Source organism: Mytilus trossulus, chromosome 5 (assembly GCF_036588685.1).
Source record: "Mytilus trossulus isolate FHL-02 chromosome 5, PNRI_Mtr1.1.1.hap1, whole genome shotgun sequence".
In the NCBI taxonomy this organism is placed as follows: Eukaryota; Metazoa; Mollusca; class Bivalvia; order Mytilida; family Mytilidae; genus Mytilus; species Mytilus trossulus.
In genome coordinates this window covers 21,299,528-21,321,649 of record NC_086377.1, presented here as the reverse complement: position 1 = coordinate 21,321,649, position 22,122 = coordinate 21,299,528, and the positions used below count along the sequence as shown (strand labels likewise).

The 22,122-nt window shown below is 33.1% G+C and overlaps 1 protein-coding gene and 1 pseudogene across 1 annotated transcript in view; both read right to left on the bottom strand.

Moving 5' to 3' along the window:
• LOC134718656 (uncharacterized) overlaps nucleotides 1-22,122 on the bottom strand; it is a 137,998-nt gene that overhangs the window by 91,654 nt on the left and 24,222 nt on the right. The gene's annotated exons all lie outside the window — the stretch shown is intronic.
• On the bottom strand, nucleotides 973-5,946 carry LOC134718653 (ornithine decarboxylase antizyme 2-like; annotated as a pseudogene).

Sequence of the window (22,122 nt, the reverse complement as noted above, 5' to 3'; positions counted from 1 at the left end):
TCCCAGTTTAGGGGAGGGTTGGGATCCCTCTAAAATATTTAACCCCGCCACATTAAGTGTGTATGTGCCTGTCAGGAGTCTGTAATTCAGTGGTTGTTGTTTATGTGTAACATATTTGCTTTCGTTCATTTTTTATTATAAATAAGGCCGTTAGTTTTCTCGTTTGAGTTGTTTTACATTGTCATATCAGGACCTTTTATAGCTGACTATGCGGTATGGCCTTGGCTCATTGTTGAAGGCCGTACAGTGACCTCTAGTTGTTAATATCTGTCATTTTGGTCTCTTGTGGAGTTGTCTCATTGGCAATCATACCACAGCAACAATACAAAACTTACATGTGGTTTTATTGCAAACGAGACAGAAATGAATAAACCAATTAACAAGGATGGAAACTTCTAGTCCTCATGTAGCTTTAACAAGGACTAAAACTAATCATTAAGTTCACCTCATTTTAGTTGAGTTTTGTGTTGTGTGGTCTGTATTGATGTGAAGTTTTTAGTCAATCTGTTGGTTTTTTTTAACCCATGGTGTTCTTTATTCTGAAGAAGGATGGCTGCTTGAACTCCAAATTAAATGCATTTTCAGGACATCACATGCATATAAAACTTGCTTTATACTAGACCAACACACATAGTCTGATTTGTATTTGCTAAACTATCAGTCCATAGGAAAATATGTCACACTAGCCAGACACATTACTGCAACTTGGGTGTCAACCAACATTGTTTGTTAATGCCATGTGCTTAACAGAGAAACAGCAAATACCAATTTTTCAAGTCCTAGGTTTGAACCCAATAACTCAAATTTTGATTGTATATACTATTTCATTAAGATATCATTATGCATCACACTATCATCAGAAACAGCAGCATCATTTGTAAGGCAATGATGACATAAATATCCATTCAGGCTTTCTTTAAACCAGAGAAAAATTAAATCCAGGCTACCAGTAAAAATAACTAAAACTACATATAATTCTTAGATGAAATTTATTACCAGAAAAGTTCAATAAATGTAAGGTTAGGGAATTAAAAAATGTAAAATTGTCTAAATCTAATGGAAAAATTTAAACTGTGAAATTATTGTGAATGCTTGGCACATTATATATACTAACCTGTAATAATACAAATCAAATGAAAATAATTAAAATATTGATTATATATCTGTATTTCATCAAAATGTGTAATCAAGATTTTTCTTTCTAACATTTGCCATATAATTAACAGAGGTTTCACATGCAAAGAACAATTTAAAATAACATAGGTTTCTATGGTCTAGATTGAATTTCCTCTTTAAAGCCACATAATAATTATGAACATGTACCAACAAACGGTCCACTTTTTGTCATAGTATGTAACTTTTCACAAATGGCATTTTTACGAAAATCTCCGTTATTCTCTTATACAAATTTTGCTGAAATTCAGATTAAGATTTGGGAAAGCATTTGGTCGTGTAAAAGCCATTGTTATGGAATGGATTATATCCGATATGATTATCAACAATTCTTTGATATTATTGCTGCAAAACAAAATAACAATTCACAACCTGACCTTGTTTTTTTATAAACAAACATATCACAGATTTGTTCGTATGGTATACTGGGTCTCAGATCTTTAGAATGTAAATTTGATTTCTTGTCTCTTCTGTTCTTTGTATCACACCTCCTCAATCCTCAGGGATTTTAATAAAATTTAATCTCAACCATCATTAAGACATTTCACAATGTCATTTTTCTCTAAGAAAATGTTAGCATACAGTGTAAAAAGTTTGTGACAACCTTGATGTATATTTACACAATTTTATCAAATCACATTGACCTCTGCCTTTGTTCTCTTTTGATACAAGGTCTGAGTACAAAATGTTTCCACATTATAAATGTAAGACATTATGATTTTCTATAAAACAAGGACAGATTGTGGCTTTTAAAAATTATAACTGAAATGAAAAAAAATACAATAAAACAAAAAAGTACAATAATAAAAAAATATCCATGCCTGCTTTACAAAGTAGTCTTCATATGTCGCCATGTTTTTGTATTTTTTAACTTTTACATTTTTTTTAATTTTTTTTTCTCGTAAGATTTTCTATACTTATTATAGTGTGTCTAATTAGTGACAGAGAACATAAATGGGATTTAAATAAATAATCATGTCATTCGTGGAGTCTTCAACAATGAGCAAAATATATTTTTTTTAATGTCAAACATTACATATGCAACAATTGTGTTTTCTTATTATTCTTTCTTGAAATTCAAATTGTTTACGGCTTGAGTGAACAGCTTTCTATAAAATCAACTTTTAAAAAACCAATTTAAAATTTGGGGGTAGAAAAAAGCATATATTTTCCCTCCAAATTAAAAAAAATTTCCTGCAATATTTTGAATTTTCAAAAACTTACTTTTTGTTAAAATGGAAATTACCCCCAAAAAAATCAAATGACATGATTATATATTCACATGTGAAAAAAATGTTTTGTTCAATATATACAAACAACATCAATTAAATGAATTTGACAGGCGGTGCTAAATATATGCTAAAAGTTAATTCATTGAAATCAGACGTTAATCCCCAAGCTGTTAATCATCGAAATCGCCGGGGTCAATATTGTAGATCATGAACATCACATCGGCACTACCAATTGAATTATTTCCTCCAGGTGGCGCTAATGTGAATCCCATGAACATGAAGGTCCTTATCAAGGAAGCTGGAATAGAAAATTGAAAATTACATTAAATTGTTAAAAAATTAGGTCAGTCTGTAGGATGTTAATTAGATTAAACATATTTATTTATAATGGATTGGGAAACAAGTTTTGCAACTTATATAAATCCCTTTCCACTTTGCAGGTGCTAGTGCTGACTAGTCGAGGAATTAGCCTTCTCTTTTTGGAAATCTACAAGGGTGTTCTTTAACGTCCAAGAGATATGACTCTCTCTTAACACAGGTAAGCCAATTATCGACCCTTCCGACAGATTATCATAGATAATTACACTGTCAGATAACATGATCCTTGGTTTGTAGTTTGGTTCATGAACCATATTTCTCAGTCCTTATATATATATAAGTTTCAATGTTATAGTGTACATGTTTGATGCTTTATTCATTTAGCAGAAAACAATTGTCATGATTGTGTTCACAAATATCCATACAAATAAATATAACAAAATAATTTTCAACAATGTTTATTTGCTTATATCATGTATATTACTGTTTGATGTGTTGTTTTTGTTGAAAATCTTGAATATTACTTTACATAGATAAATTCAGCCGTATAAGAAAAGCAAAATGAGAATGTTAAATTAATGTATGCCTTTTTGTGCTTCTTTGTTACATTTGTTGTTTATGTAGAGATATTAAGATGATAACACAATTGACTGTTGTACCCCTATTTTTGACATTTTTACTCTTTGAGTATGTTTGTTTTGTTCATGCATCGTTGACAATTTAATGGAATTTGATGCGACTGTCATATAAGTGAGAGGTTTAGCTAGCTATAAAACCAGGTTCAATCCACCATTTTCTACATTAGAAAATGCCTGTACCAAGTCAGGAATATGACAGTTGTTACCCATTCGTTTGATGTGTTTGGACTTTTGATTTTGCCTTTTGATTTTTGATTTTCCTTTTTGAATTTTCCTCGGAGTTCTGTATTTTTGTGTTTTTACTTTTTAATAATAAAAAAAATATCCACACAAAGTTTAAGAAAAATATTATTGTATGTTTTTTTTTCTAATTACAATATACATTTCGTTCACTTACCTTGGTCAGACCGATTCTTCTTAAAACAGATGACCACGTCATCACATCCTAACACTTCTTCGGCATATTCTAACAATCTGACCAAACTAATAAGTAAAAAAAAGTTAAAGTCATGAAGGTGTGCTATTAATTTCTTTATATAATAGATAATGTACAACTATTTTTTTCAAATAATATGAGTGGAAATATTGAGTTTATGTATTGTTATACTGCTTGACTGAATCTGTTTCATTAAGCATTTACAATGTTAATGTATTCACAACCTTTGAAATCACAACAACTAACATATACAAAAATGTAGTTCATATGGATTTTTTTTCAAAGAAACATTTGCTATGATCAATCTCTAAAGCAGGATTCACAGATTGAAGAATGCATAAAATATAAAGCAAACAGTCTATAGATGTACAATAAAATTGGGAAAGGAAATGGGGAATGTGTCATAGCGACAACAACCTGACCATAACAACCGAAGGCCACCAATGGGTCTTCAATCATGTCAATGTAGCAAGAAATTCCCACACCCAGAGACGTCCTTCAGATTGCCCCTTAAAAAATATGTATACTAGTTCAGTGATAATGTACATTCTTTAGCAGCAGAAGTATGAATTCATTTATGAACAGTGACTTAATTTGAAAATAAGTTTAGTTTAGTTTTTTTTTTTAAAGTTTTTTAAAAGTTTCTGTTTAAAGGAAATATTTGAACACATATATCTGACAATTTATACCTTTCTTTAGATCCTTCTGGCAAGATTCCATTTGGGACTTCAACGTACAACCTCTTATCCACCAAGACGGTCTCCCAACAAACTTTTATGGAATCGGCCAAAACTATTTTGAAGCACAAGTTCGAGGCTACCTGGGCTCCTACCAAAAGACTGATGCTGACCTTACGATCACCATTCTGGAACATCTGATTATCAGTGAACTGACTTTTAGCATTGACAGGGGGCTCTGTTGAAACCCCCACACCGCTGCCCTCTGTCACGAATGACACACTGGCGGCATGGGGAACATCAGGAACACGACAGAGGCCCTGGGCCCAGTGATATACTGTACCGCTGACTGGACATGCTGAAATGAAAAACATTTTATTATCAATACTGTAAAATAAGAATGTTTTAATTTTTTTAATTTTACAAAATATATATATCATGTATATGAATATATACACTCTAGAGGGGGGAAAGGAGGGGTCCTGATCCTGAAATCCCAGGCTTAAAAACAGGAAATCCTGAGGTCCCGAATTTAAATAAAGTAAATCCCAACGTCCCGAAATTCGAAAACAAGAATTCCCGGATTCTGAAAGGGTCAATCTTGATATCCCGAGCTTAAAAACACCTGATTCCGGAGTCCCAATAAAGGTCCTATCCCCCCTCACTCTAGATATTAATGTTCTCCAAAATAATTATTTGAATAATCATCTTAATAACCAATTCAACAAGGCATCAGATTATACCTGTTTAAACCTTTAAATATATTAATGACCTCCCCTTGATAGGCAGATAAAAACATTTAAAAATCAATAATATTTATTTACTTTTTTAAAACATTTAAAGTAATGACCTTGACCCCACAATCATTGAAATCAATATTCTTCCTCCTCCTTCTTCACCTATCTCCCATAAATTTTATAAAGCACGATTCCTATTAATCAAAGGACACATTCTTTTAATAATTTGAGTAATAAAATATGTAACATACAGTCACACTGTCAATGACCTCGAAAATTAGTCAATAATGATCAGCTGATAGGTCATTTGATCACAAGATCTGATTGAATAACGACAACGCTAAACACAATGAATGCATCTTAAAAGAATATGATTTGTCGTTTAAATACGTTAGCATGTGTGTGTGACAATGAATAATAAAAGTGAGAGTCCAATTTTATTTTAGAAAATTTCCATTGTAAACAAACATCCGCCATGACAGTGACACCCTTTTGTTTTTCGTTTTATTAAAAGTAAAAACTGCATGATCTTATGACAAATATCTTACATCTGAGTACTGTGTAAAGCAGGCATCTTCTCCCTTTCTTCTTTCGCTTTCGGGCCAAAGTTTTCGTCAATAACGATTGCCTCAGCGGCCCTTAACATACTCTGATAATTCTCGCAGCTTCCTAAGAGCAACGAAATATTTTTTACTAAACCACGTCGGAAGATCTCGTCTATTTATAGCAAATCTTTACGTCATCTGTAATATTTATACAAATCTTGGAAAAAACGAACTTAAAATTTTGTCGAGCTGAATAAAACGATAACGGAAACGTGTTACACATATGATCACGTACGCAGGATTGGTAGAATTAAACAGTTAGAGCACGTGTTAATAAATTGATTAGAAAAGGTTTTAATCTGTAACTTTCACACACATATTTTTTATAAAAAAAGCCTTTAACACAGAAAAAGCATTAAACATGTTAAACACAGAATGTGCTATAGAAAGATTAAATTACTATAAGCAGACTATGTTGCTTTGTGACAAGATATTAATTTAGATTGGGAAAAAGAACTAGAACATAAAAATACAAATGATATGTCAAAGATTTTATAGATAAGTCAGAAATATGACAGTTGTTATCCATTCGTTTTATGTGCTTGGACTTTTGATTTTTGATTTTCCTTTTCGAATTTTCCTCGGAGTTTAGTATTTTTGTGTTTTTACTTTTTCAACCAGACTGTGATCATGGTGAGTAAGCACTGATGTACCAAAGAGCACATAAAAATTCAAAACCGGGTAATACCGTGAACACTCAGTAAAGAGATTCTAAGTAGTGTTAGACGTAAGCATAGACTTTGGAAAATATACATGAAAAAAAGAGTGAAGAGAGCTATAGGGAATTTTGCAAGGTAAGTAAACAAGGTTAAAAAATTAACAAGAAAAGAGAGAAAGGACAAGGAAAGAGAAGTAACTGTTGCAGAGCGAAAACAAATAGTAAACACTTTTGGAAATATATGTTACCGCTAAAAGAAAAAACAAATCTGGTGTGTCAGAATTACATATTAAAACAGAAAACAACACATTAAACGTGGTAAGTAGTGACTCGGACAAAGCAGAAGTTCTTGCTGATTTCTTTAGTAGTGTGTTCACTAATGAAAAATGATAAGAATATGCCAGCAATGGAAAAGGTAGATTATAGCCAACAGTACTTGTCAAGTGATGCATTATTTAATAAAGAAGAAATCAGAATTTTTTTACTAAATCTGAATATTACAAAATCACCAGAACACATGAATATAGACAGAATTTATTAAGCAATCAACTGAAGCTTCCAACCCTCTGTTTCCGCCGTTTACGAGGTGACACGATAGAGACGTTCAAATTATTGACCGGGTTATATGACACTAAAGTCACAAATGGTTTGCTAGAGATGCACAACACAACTAAAACAACAAGAGGCCACACAATGAAACTTATGAAACAACGAAGTCGTCTGGATCTCATGAAGTATTTTTTCACCAAGAGAGTAGTGGCCTCCCTGAAGAAGTTATAAATATCAGCAAAAACTTTAAACACTTTCAAAAACAGATCAGATAAATTTTTGGCCAACCAACCATTAATGTATGATTTTGAAGCAGAATATGAAATTTTATCCGGCATTGAGAAACGTACCATGAATACAACGATGATGAAGTAGAGCAGAATATAATGGTGCAACAGTGCCAGCGTTCTGAAGATCAATAGCTATCAATTGTGACTTTGTCAGTGTATTCAAGTATTTTATAGTAAATATACAAATCCTTGGTGTATTCAAATAATAAAACTATATAATCATAGGCGGATCCAGGTGGAGGGGGACTTTCGAGGGAAAAAAATGGTGAATTATATAGGGAATCGCTGAAACTTGACTGCATGGAGCGGAAACCCCTTTGGTTAGTCAGCGGACAAAAAAATCCTATACTAGTATACCAAATAAAGGTATATAGGATTTTTTCTGAGACGAGTGCCTGTGAGCAGACCCCCTTGTGTAAAGTACTGAATCCGCCACTGATAATACTCAGTGTAATATAGTCGCTTGAAGATATTAGCTATGAACCAACCCTCAAAATTCAATATGGCGGCTTATTTCAAGATGGCTGCCGCACGTTCTAAAATATTTTCCAGCATTGCACAAACCATAGTGGATTTAATGCTGGAAGCACAAAAATCAACATATTTGAATGACTTGGTGTACTAAGCAAGATTTTGTTTTGATCTATCTTTGAAATATAATTGGCGGCTATTTTCAAAATGGCCGCCTTGAAAAATAAGCAAATATTCATTATTGAGACTTGACCTGAATATAAGCATGTTATTGATGTATAGTGCCATTTAGTATCTGTCCAAGTTTTGTCCTTTTTTTATTTTGCCTTGTTAGTCATATGCATTTCATACACAAAGTTGTAGCTTTCATAAAATCTACAGTAGTAGGTTTCATAAAAAGCTGCAGTAGTAGCTTTCATTAAAAGCTGTACTATTTGTTGTCTTGGGTCACACATAAGAGCTGTGATTTGGGATTTATCTTCCTTAAGAAATTATTCAGTGCCTATCTTATTTCGGAGTCGCAATATTTTGCAATTTGAGATATTATACTGTGAATTGAGAATCATTTAAATACATATCAGTGAATTGGCAGGAATTGGGGACAACAAGGACAAGAACATTGAAATGGCAGAAATTGAATCACTTGGGGATATTGAGAAACCCACAGCTGAAGACGCTTTAACAGAGGACAGCTCAGAAGTGACTATTAAACAATAGACTACTTTCGAGTTCATCCGTCACCGTCAAAAACTCGTCAATTATGCACGCCTTTATGACGTCATTTACCAGATAGAGGGGATCGCCTGTATCCCTGCACTATTTACGTTCATCAAGCGTCTTAGTGATCATCTTTGTGCAGGATAAACTAGAAATAATGGTTGCTCTGTAGGTACTTACTGACAATTCCCTAATGACATCCGTGTTGATTGTCAATTTTGAGAGTTCAATTTGCCGAATTATTCGTACAATATAGAATTATAGTTTTCCAACCACTTGCTCAACATTGGAAGGGAAGTGACGACGCCCCTCAACGCACAAATGACGGTGTTAAAGGCGCGTATAATTGACGAGTTTTTTTCCGGTGACGGATGAACTCGAAAGTGGTCTATTGTACCAAGAACGTTAAGCGGATAGAAAATCTAATACCCAAAGAACAGCTAAGAGTTACAGCAATATAAAACAGAGCGAAGCGCGAATTGTGTTGGTCTCATTACGATTCAAGCTGAACAGAAAAAGGCAATGCATATTTATAACGAACAGATGGGAGCAATATCTCAGCAACTGTAGCAATCTGAAGACCGGATAGACCACAAGGCTAGTAGTAATTGATTGGCGGAATTGATGGTCAGACCACTAAGATATTTAATGTTGTGGTGAGACAGATGGACAAGCTGATGACAGCTGAGGAAGGAGACACAGTTCAATTTAAAAGTGCATTTAAACAGCAGGGTACCTTCCAACAACTGGCATCTGTTGTAAATGAATATTAGTGGACAATCGGAATAAAGAAGTTAAAATTCTTGCAATGAACACATCATCTAAGTAAAAATTTGACCTTAGCCAGTACAAAGCAAGTTTACCAAAAGTGCACAACAAAATCCATGCCTTGGGTCTGTCCCAATTGTAGTCCACATGAATCATCAACCGCACCAACTCTGTTGAAGGTGTCTTCACCTCAGGTCAAAAGTGCTATGTCAGGGCCATTGGCCCTGCATGAGGCAGTTTAAATTATTCAACAACAATCTCCTTTAAGAACATACTATAAACCTCTAGTACTAATCAAGGACACCAGAAAAAGGCTTATGTGTCTTTTACGCAAACTTAAAATCTACTATGAGTCAATAATATTTGGTTCAGAACAGCACATTACATAAACAATTGGCTGCAAGTGGATTCTATCAAGTTTCTTCAATGCTGAATGCAGTGCCTACTGACGGTATCATCCCTCTTTAGCTCCTGTAGCTCTAACATGCTTCCCATAACATCAAGCTGACTCCACTGACCGACACAAGAAAAGGACAGAGGAAACCACAAATGTGTGGCAACAGCTCTTCTTCAGACTCTTTATTGGAGAGAGAATATACCCGATGGCAACAAATCATAGTGCAAGGGACCGGAGCCGAAGCCCACAGCCCAAACATGCAAAAACTCAATTGAAGAGGATCCCTGAATTCGGAGACGTTCCTTTACTAATTTGAACGAACTGCCGGTAGATGACAATTGAAAAACAAGAAAAATGTGTGTAGGCCACAGATTACCAGACCAATGTTGGCTTTGAGTACGCTCGCAAGGTAAAAACAAGGCCTTTAATAGCATTCATTTGGAGCAGCGCTTTAGCAAGAAAGATGATCAAACCAGATTGGAACCACATACAAAGAATCAGCCCAATATCTGAAGGCGTTTAGAAAAAAAAACTCCGTATAATGGTTTGTTGCGGAACGACAGAATTAAGTATTACGAAATTATGGAATTACGGATAAAGGTAAAACTATATCGCATGGATAACTTCGTTGAGGGGCAATAAAAAAAACCACCAACAATGACAACAATGAAAAACAAAATGTTCACGATAATATTACAATTGATAGAGTTTTCAAAGTGTGATGACAGGAGCAAAGAGCGATGAATATGGACTATCACTGGAAGATGAGGATTAGTTCGATAGAGAAAGACAGTTTGTCCTGCGACAAGCTACATATAGATCCCTATAGTTGTCAATGTAACTCACATCATATTTGCTTGCGTTACACGCTTTTTCAACGGTTTACACGCATGGATTTTGTCACATGACGTGTACACGTATTTCGACACCTTACACTTCATAGCACGCTTTTTCGTGGTTTTGATTTTTTAGTCATTATAGCGATCGATATCGCTAATCACGGGTTTTACCTTTTAATAAGATGATAAATCTCTAAAAGTTCGGAGTAATAGTTGGGACACAGATTCCCTCAAATAGAAGGTGTTATTCTTCGTTAACGTTCAATGACGTGGAAAAATTTAATCTGCTTCGATATTGAATATCTGTTCAAATTTCCAACCAGTAGCCCTGGTCAATCCATTGTCAAATATTTCGTTTGAAACTTATTAATTTTGCGTTTGTGCAAATTATACATGAGCTATATGTCAATGCACTTTCAACTACACACAACTAGGAATCAACGAAGATAGACAATGAATCAACCAACAAAGCTTCAACTACCACTATAATTTATTACGACAAGACTAAGTTATGCTTTTAATTATATTGCAGAAAAGTATACATGGAATACATATGTAAATTGATTTTGGCACAATACAATATCACAGTTAATGTACACTTTAGATACACAGGATACACCAGTCAGTTGAATAACATATCAAAACTTAAGCAAATAACTGTTATGTGGGAATACTGTAAATTCGTAAATTGATTTTTAAAGAATAGACTAAAATACAAGATTATAATTGCGCTCTTTAAAGAAAAGACAAAATTTCTAATAAAAAATGCGATTTTTGTAGAAAATACAAAAAATCAAATAATACTTGCGATTTAAATCAAATATGCATATATTTATGTATCAGATACCAGAATGCAAGTTCTAATTATTCGTGTAATTGTGATACCTACCCAGTCGCATTTTCAATAAATAAATTCACACGCAATTATTTCCGAATTTACAGGAATTGAATACTTTTGCGCCAATGCAGTGATAAAATTTTGAAACAGTAAGATTAAAATTAGCATTAAGCATTATTTGAATGATTACTATTTAAGTTAATGTCTGGTCAGCTTATATACACAAGTAGTTTTTGTATTCAATCATTGTTTAAAGATAGATAATCCTTGTTGTTAGAAGTCATTTCAGCGTGGAATTTTTCATTCGTTGAAGTATCTGTGATGACTGTAGATCTAATCAGTGCATCTTTCGACTTAAGCTGATCCTTGCGCAAAACAAATGCAATAATTACTGCAACTACTACAACTGCTACGCAAACGGTCATTACAATAATGATTGTGTAGATATCTGTTCCCTAAAAGATAAAGAAAGTAAATCATAATTAAGTAATTGTGCCTGTTGTTATATATCTGTATGTTGAATCCGTACTTTCCGGAAACGTTGTATTGTCTTAACCATGATTGTTGTGATGATTACATGTATCAGCCTCTTTTGGCGTTTGCATCCAAAGTAAAGGATCATAATTTGAAAGTTCTTCTTTTTATTTGCAATATATATACTTCGTCTTTAGTCCCCCAAACCTAAGTCAGGTATATGACATGGTGGAGGAACCTAAAATCGAACAATTGGTACCTAATATTACAAAATGAACATATGAAACATTAAAATGAAGATAATTGTCAACAGTGCAAAACACGTGGTATGACTCGCAACGATACAGAAAGGGCAGAAATGGCCATCGATGTGTACCTGGAGAAAAGTCCCAGAGGGACAGGACAAAAGTTTAAGTTTAAACAAGCAAGGCATATATTATTCATTGCATAGCCAGTCTTCATCTTTATTCAATGCACAAGAAAACAGACTAAATTATTCTACAACCAGTTCTCAATATTCGTTTACAGTCACAAAACGCAACTTAAATCGAAGGTAATCAGTTAGGACCACCGATAGGTGCGTGCCTCATTGAAGTCCAGACCACCTCCGTTTATACCGTCTGTGAGATTTATCTCATGACAACACAATCAGAACCCTGCATATGACATATTTTGCTGTGGGATTTATCTCATGCATGCCAGAAGGATCCAGAAGTTACAACACATTATTTACTATCATTGACCATTTTGATCAACATTTAACTGTTTTGAAGAAACATTCTATTTTATAAGTCTCATTTTACTTAAGACAATCAGTTAGGACCAAAGGCGTGTGCCTTATTGAAGTCAAGACCCCCTCCGATTATTCCGTAAACGCATGTCTGTGAGATTTATCTCGTGACAACGCAATCAGAAGGCTGAATAAGACATATTTTGCGGATTTATCTCATGCATATCGAAAGTTACAGAACAAGATACAATTTACTTGAACTGTTTTGAAGATACATTTTATTGATACATTTTATGATTAGTACATGTAGTAATATCATTTATTGCAAACATATATTGAAGATGGTTTTTTTTTTTTTTTTTTGGTCACAGAACTGTTATTTTTTAAGTATTTTAACTTTTTGAATATAACAACAAACAAAGTTTTGAGAAAAGTATTAATTTTTTCTTTTTAAAAGTTTCCATTTGAAAAGACTTTCATGTTTTGGCTCACTTAAGACAGTAGATTGTTTTATTACTGAAAAGATTAAAATGAATCAGTTAATTTTTTTGAATACACTGAGTGCGAAAATACCGTCAAAGTTCACTGTGTTGAATGATTTTGTTTTTTGTTGGTTCACATGTACATATGTTGATTAGATTAGATAGGCCAGTTATCTTATTGGATTCATTGTTGTATTTTTAAGTAGTTGAGTTGCTAATGGTTAGTTTTTTTTTGGTATACCTCAATATGTGAAATATTTTGACAAGTCACAGAGGTAGAAGTTAATGTTTTGAAATGAAGTACTGCGATACTTAAATTTACTTGTTAGTAAAGATTGATGAAGAATTGTTTTGGTATGATAACGAACATTATGTATGACTGATTTGATGGAAATCCTAGCATTTAAATTTTCAATCTGTCTGTGCACAGTAAGAAAAGAAAATCTGATTTGTGTGTAAGTGGTGCATTAGAGATGACTCAGAAATGAACCCTGGTTGATAGTCTTGTTCTGCTGAAATTTATTTGTATCACTTTATTGTTTTATTTTATCGAGAGAATCTGTGTATGATAGGGATGGTACCATGAAAGTTGGCGCAATAGTTGGATTTTTTTTACATAGTGTAACCTATAAATTTTATTCATTATAAGGTGTATCTAACCATTAGCAGGAGTAGGGACTCCACTGAATCTAATCTCGTACTGTATATCAATCACTTTTTAGCAAGCACACTAAAATTCAGTAAATGATAATATGCTATATTTTATAAGATTTCGCCACATCATATTTATGTTGAAGTTAAAGAGTAACTAGCATTTGGTCATATGTGTTTGTATTTACATGTCTGTGAAACATGAGAAATTAATAGATGATGAAGTTTAAAGGTGCCTGTTATTTTGTATGTTGTATTGTTCTATATGAAATTTTGAATCTTTTTCTTCTTGGAGTACGAATTCAACATTTTCGAAAAATATGGGAATTTTTCATTTTTGGGCGGGGATGTTATATATCTGTATGTTGAATCCGTACTTTCCGGAAACGTTGTATTGTCTTAACCATGATTGTTGTGATGATTACATGTATCAGCCTCTTTTGGCGTTTGCATCCAAAGTAAAGGATCATAATTTGAAAGTTCTTCTTTTTATTTGCAATATATATACTTCGTCTTTAGTCCCCCAAACCTAAGTCAGGTATATCACACTGTATATAAAGTAAAAACATGACTGCTTAGACTTTACATGCCCAGATAAAAAAACACGTTCCAACGAAACAATAAAAAGCAATTAGCAAGGGATCACGGACAGCATAATCATCCGGAGTCTCATTTTGACTAGGTTTTTTTCATTGCAACTTAAACGCAGAACCTGTACATTAAAATTCTTGTAAAACTTGGGACCATACGGCTATGCAGTATATATCAATGTACGCATTCACGTCTGATCTTGTTAAATCTGAATCCCTGCTCAGATATAGTATCACGCTCTCTTGTCTTTAAATATACCTGTTCTTGCTAATCAAACGTCCCTTATTTTTCTTGTAACAGTCCAAATTTCAAAATCCATCTACACGGTCTTAGCAGAGCATACCTGTTGTATCATTTGAGGATGTATTATGATGCCTGTGATGACTGTTATCCTAGGCATGCGGATGCATGCAATAGTTATTACTTGACGTTTTGCAAGCATTAATCAACAATAGCTCTTGGTGATGTCTTTAATGGGTAAAAGCAAAAACAAGATTGTGTCTTCGATAGTCGGTTATTATTGTGGTTGTTCATGTTGAATGTTCATCTTTTATATAAGCTTTGGATTTCAAATATTTTGGCTACGAGCATCACTGAAGAGACATGTATTGTCGAAATGCTCATCTGGTGCAAGAACATTGGTACCGTTAATTTTATTGATTGTCAGTTGGAAGTTTGACTTTCAAACATGTATGTCTGTAAGACGATATTAAACTCCAAAGTAAAATTAACAGTTTGTTTTGTTATGTATACCAACATAGTTTATCAATAGAAGTTGTCAAACAAAACCAGTTAATAGTTGAGTACGACAGATGGTTGCAAAAACTCATTTCAGTCTTACAGTCAAGACAAAGTAGTAGTCGTGTGGTCTGGCGGGACGGCTGCAGTGCAGGCGATTTGGTTTACGATATCACAGTAGCATTGGTTCGAATCCCGGCGAGGGAAGAACAAAAAATTTGCGAAAGCAAATTTACAGATCTAACATTGTTGGGTTGATGTTTAGACGAGTTGTATATACATTCTGTACACAGCCATGTATCACCATCATTGATGGCGATCCGATGGATAAATCTGTTTTAGAGTTGTTACTGACTCAGACGTACTTATATATATACACTTCGGTGTTGACATGAATATCAATAATGTGGTCAATTTTATAAATTTCCTGTGTACAATACTTTAAACTTTCGAAAAACTAAGGATTTTCTTATTCCAGGCATATATTACCTTAGCCGTATTTGGCACAAATGTTTGGAATTTTGGGTCTTCAATGCTCTTCAACTTTGTACTTGTTTGGCTTTATAAATATTATGATATGAGCGTCACTGATGAGTCTAATGTAGACCAAACGCGCGTCTGGCGTACTAAATTATAATCCTGGTACCTTTGATAACTAATTAAAGGTTTTTATATAAATAACTTACTGACACAACCTCTACTGATTGAACTGACTGTCCATCACCAAAAGATAAATCACACTTTGATATAAAACCATCAACATCGATCACATATATTGATAAAGATGACGTGCAACAGTCTCCACTGAAAACAAATAAGTGTGTGAGCTCAAACGTTCTGTAGATAGGCATTATTGCTATTATCCGTATTGTATTTATGCTTTGATACGTTTTATTTAATTGGCTTTCAAATTTTATACTCCAGCACAACCGATGAAAGGCCATGAATGAAACAAAGATTGTTGACAGAGTTCAGAAATTAAAATCATACATTTTTTATTGAAAATTTGAGTTTTTTTTTTTAAATTAAAAGAAGAGATTCAAATAATTGAACCATAATGAAAACTAATGATTAACTTCAGGTATTTAATGCGTCAGAACTCTTGATTGGCTGTATTGTGTATTGATGGTAAAACGAGGAGTGAATAAAAGATCCATTGGTGCTTTAATTGGCAATCCTAACTCATAACCTCAATGTCGATAGGTTAGTGGTCGCTCTACCTAATAACGTATAGTGGAAATGTTTTTAAAATACATGCTATCGTCATGTATATACAATACTTCTTTTTGGGGGGAGGGGGACAAGCAGTAAACAATTCAGTCACACCTTGCATTGTAGACGGAAAAAGAGTCGGGCTCCAATACAAATCTTTGTCACAGCGGTACAAATTTTATCTTTGAGAACACAAGGTTGTAATGGGTGAATATATTATATTGGTACACTCGGAAACACTTTCTGTGTTAATTTTCCTATCCCTTTAAATATAAGTTTCATTCTTAAAAAACTCTGTAGCTGAATTTTAAATTATCGAGTATGTTTAAATTGGTTGCATATACTTTAAATCTTAATTAATCCTGTTTCTCATACGATTGTCACACATCTTTATAAACACATTTTCACATACAAGTCATGCACTCACCTGATGTTAACAGCTATTGGTCCAGTTGATAATCCCGTTATATTAACATGAGACAATTTAACAGACATTCCAACCGTTGATAATATACTATCTAACAGTGTCCCGGAAAATGTCACTTCAGCTGAAGCAGTCCAGTTGTACAAGGAACAGTTATCTGTATTTAGGGATGATATACCACATACTCCATCCGTATGTACAACAGTGCAATCAGGTCTCTCAACATTTGTTACCTAATATAAAGGAATATTTGAATATGTATAGAAAGTAATAATAACAAACCTCGTTTGAAGAATGTTGCGAAAAAGTTCTCCAACCAATAATGAAATATGCAAGATGATGCAAAAAATAAAATCATAAAATACTGAACTCCGAGGAAAATTCAATCGATAAGTCACCAATCACATGGAAAAATAAAAAGAAAAAACACATCAATCGAATGGACAATAACTGCAATATTCCTGACTTGGTACAGGCATTTTCAAATGTAGAAAATGGTGGATTGAACCTGGATTTATAGCGCTAAACCTCTCACTTGTACCATGAAATTGTTTCTTTTGTCGATGTCTGGGTCCTAAAATGTTCAACGAAAAATGAGTTTCTATACCTTACTCTATGCTCATTTGCATCATAATATACTCGTGAGCTATTGCTTTAAGCAAATAGCAATATCGATAGTACACATTTTATATGCGTTTGATGAAATTTAAGCATTTGAAAGCAAACTTAATGAAATGATTGTAAACACTAGTATAAAGTAATATGCAAGTTTGAGTAATATTATATTTAAAATTTTGAACAAACCACAAGTTTCTTGGTGATGCTCTGTTGAATCTTTGCAGTTGCCAAAATTAAAACTGATACTGTATATGAGCTGAAATACAAATTACAGTTTAGGGAAATATTGACTTATTCTGAAATAAAAATGTACAGAGTTTGTTCTGTCATACAAGGAATATATATATATATATATATTATATTAACAAATAAATTTTCGAGACCTTTATAATATTTTATATCAACTACCATAAAGATTCGTATCATTCATGCAATGTATTGTATCATGTCGATGTCGATAATATGAAATCAGATCAAATCGCCATGAGATACTTAAAACCTGTCTGTATTATACAATATGACTATTACACAGTAGGATACTACTGATGTTTGATTGAAAAATACGATGATAATTACAAACTGATTTTGTTTTTTCAAATGAATCATTTTTAAAGACAAAAGATGAATTGCAATACAACAGAATGGGAAGATTAGCCTAATAACCATTGAAACATACAATATAACAGAAGGGGTGGTAGGCTAACAGCCAATAAAACTTACAATATAACAGAGGATGAAGTAGGCTTAACAGCAAAGGTTCCCTTAGCACCATTTCCAGGCCAAATAGTATACTCTTCAACTTTGGTTCCGTGTACAAATGAATGATCGTCTGATATTGACACTTGATACGTCTCTGTCACAGTACCAAGATTTATAATTTCATAACCAATTAGTCTTATCTTTCCAAGTATAACGTCATCTGAAAAAAATAATTGTTGTTATTTAGTGTTTTAGCAGGGATATAAACATATTTGAATTGACAGTAAGTTTCTAGGGTGTACAATACATCGACATTGCATGATGTCGGAGAAGAAACAAATGAAAGGATGAATAATAGAGTGGAGACTAAACAAGGACAAGAACGATAGTTTGCATAGTTATTTCTCAGGTAAGGATACATTATGCAGTCTTGTACACACTAGTATGTAGAAATCGTTAGCTCTATATGTTTATCCGAAGTCAAACCACGAAAATCATAAAGGACGAAAACCATAAAGAGATACTAACAGGTAGTAAACAATTAATACTGAAATCTATACACGTGTTAATAAATAAGCTGTTAATACATAAGTCGAATTGTCGAATTGTCTAATTACAATCATAGCCAAACGTCTTTTTCGAATTGTGTATTCTGAGACAGAACTCCCTTCTGTGTTTAGCTTAACAAACTACAGTTGATGCCTTAATACTCAATTCAACACAAGAAGGTTTGTAAATTTCCGACAGCTTCCTTGTGAATGGTCTCCCACTATCATCATTCCCATATAGTTTAACTTGGAATTCCTGCAATGAATATGATGTAATCTATTTACACTAAACACCGTTCAACTATCAACATTACATTTTTTATAGGAATGATGAACAGAGGAAAAGCAATATACTCTTCATTCGTTTCAAGATTTACGGTTATTTACATTGATAATATTAAAAATACTGCACTAGTGCGCATTTTGACAATTAATATCTCTTTAGTGATATCAAAAACTTGAATAATCAAAGACCTGAAACAAACCTGGGCATGGACTCGGAGTTTTGCATGAGGGGTCAATGTTTGCGTTTTTCATTTAGTATGTATGACTATTTTCAATACACAGTTTGTTCTTCAAATAAATCTTTTTTATAAATCCAATTTAATAACATAAAGAAAAGGACAACAGATAAATTGTTATGTTTAGACTTAAAAAAAAAACTATTTCAAAATAAACTTACAACATATGGCATTCTGAATGTTGCAGCACACAAAGTATCGAGATCACGTTTCAACTGTGAAGCCTCGTGTGACGATATAACATTTCCGGTACTATCAGCCAATTCAATGTTGTGACATGTACTATTTGGTCCCAAGCTATGCACGAACAACTCAACAGTATAGTTATTATCTGTGAAACGATTGGAAATATTAGAAAAAATAAATAAGTTGCAGAACATATATAAAAACAACAATTTTATTTAAATGATTACATACTAAGGCGCAGTGTTTTGATTGATGATATTTCATCACATGGGATTTCACTAGAATTTTCCCCCTTTAACCGACGTTTTTTTTATGCATGCTGATGTTGTACTCTATTTAAAAATTGTGTTTGAACGCAAGATGTGTGTTGATGGATACAAACATTGTATGTCAATTCATATTCCACGAGTATGCATTCGTTTGGTGATAACTTCAATCTATAAATGGTATAATAATAACTAGTATTGTAGTTATAAAAAAATAGTTACCCGAAATTGGACTGCCTTTCAGTGAAACCATTTCACCGGTTTGTGATTGTTCCAATAGTTCAGCGTCTATCTTGATAGAGCTCTGTGCTGTAATATTTACCTTCCAGTCGTTGATAACATTCCTTATTAGTTTCATAAAACTACATTGAGGATGCTATTTTAAAATAAAACAGAATTATCGTATCAATATTGACATTTTATTACCGGGGATAAAATATAAGAATAATGTGGTATGATGGTGGAATGACACAACGCTCAACCAAAGTTCAAATGAAGTGGATGTCATCAATAATAGGCTCCACTCACAATATTCAACGATGAGTAAAACGCATATCCTATAGTTGAAAACTATGAAGCAATGCAACTGAGAAAACTAACTACCTTATCTAAAACAAAACAATTAATGAAGAACAAAATAGAAGAGCCATGAAACCACTACCTTTGGACAGGCACATACAGAATATCTTCAGTTTGCTCTGAAGTCCCTGATGGAATGTCGAAGTTATAACATAATCACGGTCGATATGAAGACCATGTGTACCGCTTTTGCAATATTAAGATATGTTAGGACATGTAGAACGGACATTGATAGATATAAGCAATAAAAATGACAATTTACTACTAAGTTGAATTGGTATACACAAGTCAGTTTTTGGCGTGCTGTGCATACGTCTGTCTCTAAATAGAGGTTTCCAGATTTGCTACGAATCAGGTACGGTTGGTACGTAACACAACCGTTGGTGTTGTTTTGGAGGTTTCATTGAATGCCTGAGATTATTGTATGTATCATGATGAAAATAAAGAAACGAAATTGCTTATCAGTGATAAAAATCTTAATTTTTTTATTTCATTACGATTTCTCTGCTTCTAGAAAACCTTGCACGTGATTTTATACGATATAATTTATTTTGTGCACAAGAGAATGAATCAAACAGTCCTTACTGGAACTGAGTTGCCTCGACCGTTATATCTAAAAATAGATTTGCGTTTCTGTATTGCTATGTTTTTGTTTTCTGTATGTATTAAGAAAAGGATAAGAATAAAAAATGTTTTCTAATACTCAAATATAAATTGGAATAATTAGAAATTACTTGTTAATAATATCTTACTTGTACCTTAGGGTGTCGTTAATGACTACATAGACGGATCCAGGGGGAGGGGGCTTGGGGCCAGCCCCCCTTTTCGTGGCAAAAATTTGGTTGACTATATAGGGAATCACTGAAGCATGGTTGGAACCCCCCCCCCCCCCCCCCCTTTTATGAAAAGTTGTGGATGCGTCACTAAACTAGTACACGTGCTTTAATGGCAAAATTGAGGTCAAAATTGTGTTGATTTCTCATTTAAATATTTGTTTATTTATTAAGCTATCTTTTCGATCATTGGAGCAACATTTTTTCATAAAACGCAACACATATTGTAAAACCATCGATCTATCTTTTTCCTTATATTTTGTCACTGAACTTTTAAAAAACATTGTTGATTACATTCATGATCATTAATTACTTAAGTACAGCTCTTTATAAGAACCAGGCAGTGTGCCATATACATGTGATACATGGGGGGTTTCAGATTTTATCTATAATTGGCCTAGCAGAAGCAATAAATGAAAAATGCTCAAAAAATAATTTTGAGTGGGAAAATATAAGTGGTTGCCATGGTAACGGACAAACAATTTTTTGGTTGTTATGCGTTGTAAAATCTTTCAAAAATCAGCTAAATCACCACATTTCAGAGCCTGATTATGAATAGAATAATGCATTTTGCATTAATTTTCATATGTAATATTGATAGAACTTGGTTTAAGCTTCATTTTAGTGAAGATTGCATGTCAACCAAATTTGTAATTTTTTTGTAAAATTTTGTGAAAAAATGCATATTTTCAACTTTTCTGAAATTGGGATTTTTGCTGAATAACAACATTTTCTCTGGTGTTTTTCAGAAAAGTGCAAATGTGTACAGAATAGTTAGCACTGTAGTTTGGATACTACTCTACCAAATTTAATAGAAAAAATATAAATTTTATGACACTAACGAAAACCATTTTTTGAGTCGAGATATTAATTTATCGTCACGATGTTACCTCATCGTGTGCGCTTATTATTATTATTATTTCACTAGATATTGTTATTACATTATTATTTGTAAATATTGTCGCGAGTAAAATTGTGTATTGCACGTGTCTGGGAGTAGTATAATATAATTTACGAGGGGTAATGTTAAACCAACATCCATCCATTGATCCTTTTGTCGTACAGCATTCATTTGCCAAAAAAACTTCATACAATACAGCGTATTTTGTTCACTGATAACGGCAATAATTTGACGCTATATTTACACTTAGTCTAATGCAATATGAATATGTCTTTCTAACTCTTCGAAATGTTGCACGGAAAATACTATGTTGCTATATAATGTCT